Genomic DNA, 7,064 nt, shown 5'->3' on the forward strand with positions numbered 1-7,064 from the left:
AATATTCATTTTGAATTACATTTTCCCAGTTGGCTTATAATTTTTATTGTTGATTTTCTAAAATTAGGATTCAAACAAGTTTTAAACATTATAATTGCTCGATATATATATACGTATATATATACACGCACACACGTTTAGTTCTCATTATGTTATCACTTGCTTACTTATTACTAGTCTTAAATCAAATTATTTTGTTATTTCAACATGCTGTACAACTTTCTACTGGAACACCTTTTCTTATCTTCAGTATTCTCATCTGAAATGACTTTCCTCTTATTTTTTACTTGGCTGGTTTCATCTAATCCTTCAAGTTTCATTTGAAATTTCAACTGCTTAAAGATGAATTCTCAGTCCACCAGTTTTAAAGCTTGATCTCTTCTCTCAACTGTCTTTCTCTATCTCACCCCACTTTGTATATCATTTTCAAAGTACATTATCTCTATAGCTGTAGTATTGATCTGTTTTCTTATCTTTTAATTTGGCTTCTGTGCTGGAGAAGAAATTATGCGTTTCATTTTTAAACAAATCCTCAATGGTCAGCACTGTACCTAATTTATATATACTTCAAGTGTGGTTTATTTAGTAAAGGAGCAAATGAAGCCCTCACTTTTACTCTATGGTATTGGTTTCCTACATCAATAGAATCATAGATATTGTCCAATAATAATTTTTTCATATTTCTACTTTTGACTTCAAACTTCTCCATATTTTAAATTATTTTAGTCTCTCCAGTTTCAGAGAAACACTTACTTCAGCTCCTTGAACAACTGGTCTTATCTTTGCCCAACCCTCCCAGGATTTCTCTTTTTTCCTCTAGTGACTCCTTCCACTTGACTACCAAGAACCCAAGACATTCTGTCCTAAACTCTATTCTTCTCTTTCTTGTCCTTCTATGTCTAATGCTTTGACTATTTTACAATCTATTTAATTACCTAATGTGATCTCTGCCAACTGCCCCACTAAAATGTTTCTCAAAAAAGTTTAATTTATCAATCACAAATATCTCATTTAGGATTTATTCTGGTCAGACTTTCCACTGCATTTGACTCTAAGATTCTTGTAGTAATCTTAACACTTAATCAATTTTGCTTTGTATCTTTTCATACTTTCTCTCCTTTTACACTACATTTAAAGTATAGACACATTTCTATTTTAAACTCTGATAATTTTTTTAACTATTCTTACTATCTCGAGTTTCACATCTACTTCATTGTTCACCTCTGTATGGAAATTCAATTCATTAAGTATTATACTTTATATACATTAAGTTCTCAATAAACATTTACCAAGTAGAATTGACTTGTTATAGTATGCCTTACTCCTAACCTTTTCAGATTTGAATCTGTCAAGTGGAACTAGCATGACCACCTCAAAAGTATCTGCCTGATAGATCAATGAAGCATAATCTGAGTTAAGAAATCCTTCTTTTAAAAATGATATAGCTTCAAGAGAAACAAAACCATTTTCTATATATTTTCTACATTAAATAACCATACTGGTTACTTCTTTGCATTTTTGGAGAAAGGAAAATGTGAAGTAGAGCATTGCTAGAGATAGCATGGGACTTATGAAATATGAATATTCTTTTTTTAATATTGAGTAATAGATGTCCCTAAAAAGTTTAATGCTGAATTAGGTAAACTCTTATTGATCTATTTTAAATCTAATATAAAATAACTCATATAAGATAGAGTCTCAGTCTTTTCACCACATCCCAAATACCCTCTCCCACCAACTGATAGTTTTTCAAAATATCTGAAATTTGAGACATCTTTAGAAGGAATTATGACTGTCTTTGGTATGTTAATTCTGCTACTTCTAATAAAATTGTTTTACTAAGTCTCAGCTTTAATTGAGTTTTCTGGTATTTGTAATTTCCAATTATATGTGGAAGGTCTACAGGTCATAGTATAATCCTTACACAAAGAAATAAAAGGTATGGAGCTAGAAAATGGAAGGACAGAGATTGGATCAATATGATAGGGTAAATACATGAATCGCTCCCTATCGAAATCACAAAGTATTTTAAAGAGGGAGTTCATCAATTGTCCAATGACAAGTCATTTTATAATTTCACTTGTATTACATCATTTTAGAATGACATTTATATTATAAACTGATGTATCATAAATAGGACAGCCTTTTTAAGATGTGCCTAGACATTATAATTCAATAATTTCAGAAGGACAGTCTCACAAGGCTGCCATTATGGTTTTGGCCAGGTTGCATTCATGTTTGGAGACTTGACTGGGAAAGAATCCACTTCCAAGCTTATTTAAGATGTTGGCAGAATTTATTCACTTGCTCTTATATGATTGAAGTCTCCAGCTCCTACCTGCCTGTGAGCTGAAGTTTGCCTTTAGGTTCTGAGGCAGCCCACAGTTTCTTATCACGTGGGCTGCTTCAACTTGGCTGCTCACTTTAAGTATGAAAGGAGAGTATCTAGCACCAGTCTTTTAAGATGGAGTCTTATAGCACATGATCTAATCCTAAGGTTCTAATACCCTACCGCCTTTGCTATATGATATTGCTTAGAAAATGATGACAAGACCCCTGCGCACTCGACAATGGATAATATACAGGTGTGAACACAAATGAGACTCATTTGGGACACCTTGAGGTCTGACAGAGGTCTCAATAAATATAAGTTTGATTATTTATGTAGAGAGAGATGCTCATCCTAGAATAAAAGGAAAGGGTAGAATACTAGAGAGAGTTCTTAAGAAGATAAAATCAGTAAACTGCCAATTCTCCCCTATATAGAAGGTTAGTAAGGATTTGCATCTTGTGTAGTACAGTAAAGGGCAAGTCAGTAGGCCTTGGGACACATGATGTACCCTGCTCCTTGTCTGTATACACCCTTGGAATCTAATCCTTTCTGCATCAAGTTAATTCTTCTCACTGTTTAGTATAGTTTACTTTGAGGAAACATGGGTACATTAGTATTCATAAAATGAAACAAGAAGAGCTAGATTAGGTTGTATTTACAAATATCCCTTACCAAATTTTAGTGGATTAAAATCATATACATTTAAATCTTATTCATGCTACATATCCATCATGGCTCATAAGGGCATTCCACTTCCAGTCTCCCTCAGTCCAGGACTCAGGCTGCTAGAGCAGCTATCTGGAAAATTGTTGGTCTCCTAATAGGAACAAAGGCTACATGGCAAATTGTACAGTAGCTTTTAAAGATTCTACTAGAAGTAGATATTTGTCACTGATCTTCATATTAACTAAAGTTAGCCACGTGGCCACACTAAATTTCAAAGAGGTGGACCATGAAAGATAATTGTAAATATATGATGGACTAGGCCAAAAGTAACTAAGAGGAGATGATATTACCCATTAGAGAAAAGCCATCACATTACCCTCCAGACAGGGAAGAAACAAATATACATATTTTTGGTGTGAAATCAGATGAAGACAAATTAGCAAAATCTTTGTTTACTCTCCAGAGTTTAATTAGATAGTTTGGGGAAGCTCAAGAAAAGAGGACTTTCTTGTTTCCAGCACCTGCTCCTGTCCCCAGTCAAGTGTGCTCTAATACCATTAGAAGAAAGCTTGGTGTGATTTATATATGTACCAATGCTGCTTTTATACTTTTCATACTTTTTACTTACCTTTAGACTCAAGTATTTCTTTTCTTCCTCTTGACATTGCATTGTTCTGCTCAGCAGAAGAATAATACAGGAAAGACAATATCAATATTTTCTGCATATTGTTCTCCACAATTTTAACTTAGAGAAAATATCATGCAATTGCTATTATGTGTATCTGTGGTACAGAAGTTTTGAGAATGACCAAAGGAGATTAAATAGATAATAGATAGATGTGTAGATAGATAGCTAAAATGAATAATAAATAGGCTGAATAATAATACTGTACATTATTATTCTCAGAGTTCATGGTAGATTGGAGGAGTGGAAGTTCTGAACAAGTAAGATTTTTATTGCTTCTTCTCACGGGCACACCCATATTCTTGTTCTTGATTTCCTTTCTGAGAATTTTCATTCTTTCATGTATAATAGCTGTTGAAATTCATTATCAGTAAAGCTAGGACTCAGAAAAAAAAGTCATCTTAAAAAGAGGACTCATATTTTAGAATTCAAAAATGGAGATGTTATGATATTAAAAATGATGGTAATCCATGAAACAAGTTAAAATGGTGATAGGCACAAATTATTTTGATGAATGTGGGTATGAATCAGATTACGATGACTGAGTATTTTTTAAAAATAAGATTTTTTTGTGTGTTTACTTTGGCTGCACATGTACTAAAATTGCAACAATACAGAGATTAGCATGATCACTGTGCAAAATTGACATGCAAATTCATGAGCTATTCTATATTTTTGCAATGATAGTTAACAATATTACATTGTGTATTTAAAATTCACAAAAAGGTGCTCCCTTCAGCCTCATATATACTAAAATTTGCAAAAAAGGTAAAGCTTAAATTAATCTTCTCACTACACACACACACACAAACACACACACACACACAATGGTAACTATGCAGAGGTGATGGATATGTTAAGTAGCTTCGTTGTGATTTTTTTATGATATTTACATATATTTAAAACCATGTTGTACACTGTAAACATATACAATTTGTATATGCTAAAGTATGTCAATAAAGCTGTTAAAAATTGAAAAACATATGATTCTTTAAAGATAGGGTGTGTTGTCATTTGGAATTTTTACTTAGTCTTCAAAATTTCATGGATCTTTCATTCTAAAAATCAAACACTACGAAACAGGAAAAATATAATTAATATTCATCCTGTGTGAGACATTTTATATGTATATGTATATGTATAGTCTGAATCTGTGTGCTAATAGAAAAAAGTAAGTTATGATCAATAATTTTGATTATTTAAAAATATATATCTAGTTTTCATTTTCTTCTTTATACAATGTCATTTTCACTACAGCAAAGAAAAAATGTTTACCTAATTAATATTTATGTTAATCAGGAAAATACAATTTAATTTTCTATGAATGACTAATTTTCTTGATTCGTATACCTTGTGAGACCATTACTATGATCTATAATGAGAAGATGGTTGTTTTATTTTGATGATAGATCTTGCCTCTTTTTAATGATCTTTCTAGCCTTTTTCTCTGAATTTCAGAGAAAGTCCAGGAACCTTAGATTTGTTTCCAGATATTGATAAAAGATTGTAGGAGAGGAAACAGAATCATTCCAATGTCCTAAAAACTATCTTTTGTCTCAGAAATTAAAAATCCAATAAATCTTCTAGAAAAAATGCTGAGCCCAGGATTATTTTATAAGAGCATCTGAGTGCTTCCACAAATTTATAGAAGTAGTTAGGTAGGATTTTCTTTATTTAATGATATGTGAGATTTAGTAGATGTTTAGTGAGGACTGAGGCCCTCAATTACCTCAGCTGTCAAGAATGCTGATGGCTGACAGCTTTTAACTAAATCCTAAGCATAATTTGGTTAGGTTCTCTAGAAATTGTCCTCAGTTCAAAAGATCTGCATCCCTTAAATCTATGCTCCCTTCCCAGGGCAGCTTGCATCCAATGACTGGTTCAGAGGGATGCAAAAAAGACAACTCTCCTGTCTTACAATAGGATGATTGTGTAAGGCCATCCCGGCTCGAGAATTCTCCATAGGGTTTGCTAAGGCCTTTGTTGTTATTGCACTGCAGTTCAACTTCTTCTCCTGCCCAATCCTACTCCTTTTCTCTCTCACAGTTAATTCCCAATACACTTTTCCAATAAACTTACTTCATGAAAATCTCAGTTTCAGAGTCTGTTTCTCAGACGATCCTCTCTGTGACATGGATGTTTAGAAAGACAACAAATATACAAATGTTTTGGCCTTTTGAGCCATGCTTCTCTTGCTCAGGCCGGCTTCTATGTCTGGAAGTGTACTTTCTCTTCTAATAAAACTTTTCTTTTCTACTGTAAAAAAAAATAAATAAATAAATTCAAATGTTTTCTTATACATTGTATTTAAAGAAATCCATCTTTTAGAAACAGCCTCATAGTCAATACTTTTAGAGACCCGAGATAAAAGTTCCCAGAGATGTTCAAGTACATTCTAAGTATTTCCCTTCAATCTTATCATAAAAGATTAACAATCAGGAATATAGATCCTGCAACCTTATCTATTAGTTCTAGAAAATCATCTGCTAATAAGACTAATGGCATCTTCCAGAGTTGGGCAAACTATAGATTCTTCTGTTCAAATAAAATGTTTCTGACCCAGGTTGGGGAGCTCCAATAACTAAACCCATAGCTCAGAGTTCTAGGTAGATGCAATGATAAATTTTTACTCTCCAAGAAGAATGTTAAAACTTGAAGCATTATACAACAATGGAGAATCCCTGCTAACACTGCATTATCAAGTGCATACCTATGCTTTACAGGCATAATTGTGAAGCTTGCATTTCCTTTATGCCTTTAAAGCTCCCAGAATAAAGAAACTAGACTGAAATGAGGATAAAGTAAAGTAAACGATTTTCCTTTGGTTTTGATTAAACTGCTATATATAGCTAAGGGGTTCTTAATCAATGATGTTGCCCCCAGAGGACATTTGGAATTCTCTGGAGATGTTTTTGATTGTCTCCACTCTGGGATAAGGAAGCTATTGGCGTCTAGTGGGAGGAGGCCAGGGGTGCTGCTAAACATCCTACAATGCCCAGTATAGAGATCTTCTACTTAAATAATTATCTGCTTTAAAATGCCAATAAATTGATAATCCCTGCCAGGAGGCACTCAGTAATTGAGAAAAGGACAGAGTTACTCTATGTTTTCAATAGACAACTACTAAATTAGTCAAATAATTTCTGTAAAAAAGCATTATTTTGTAAACATGTCCACAGTTAACTTTTTTGCCTAATCTAATGTTTAAACAAACATTTAGAATTTTGCCTAATCTAATGTTTAAACAAACTTAAATTTTATTCTTATAAGCTACTTATAAAGAAACAAATAGGAGACTTTACTTTTCTAGTTCAAGCCACTAACACCACAGGATGAGCTTCTGAAGAGTCAATTTAGACATAGATAGGTTTTCTTATTGTT

The 7,064-nt window shown here is 32.9% G+C and overlaps 1 non-coding gene across 1 annotated transcript; it reads left to right on the forward strand.

The window, feature by feature from the left end:
- Positions 1 to 4,258: 4,258 nt before the first annotated feature.
- LOC120599211 (U6 spliceosomal RNA) lies at positions 4,259 to 4,360 on the forward strand. The gene has a single exon (XR_005651822.1). It is a non-coding gene; the product is annotated as a U6 spliceosomal RNA (small nuclear RNA).
- The last annotated feature ends 2,704 nt before the right edge of the window (positions 4,361 to 7,064 follow it).

The sequence above is a fragment of the Pteropus medius genome, unplaced genomic scaffold, assembly GCF_902729225.1.
Source record: "Pteropus medius unplaced genomic scaffold, Ma_sr-lr_union100, whole genome shotgun sequence".
Classification (NCBI taxonomy): Eukaryota; Metazoa; Chordata; class Mammalia; order Chiroptera; family Pteropodidae; genus Pteropus; species Pteropus medius.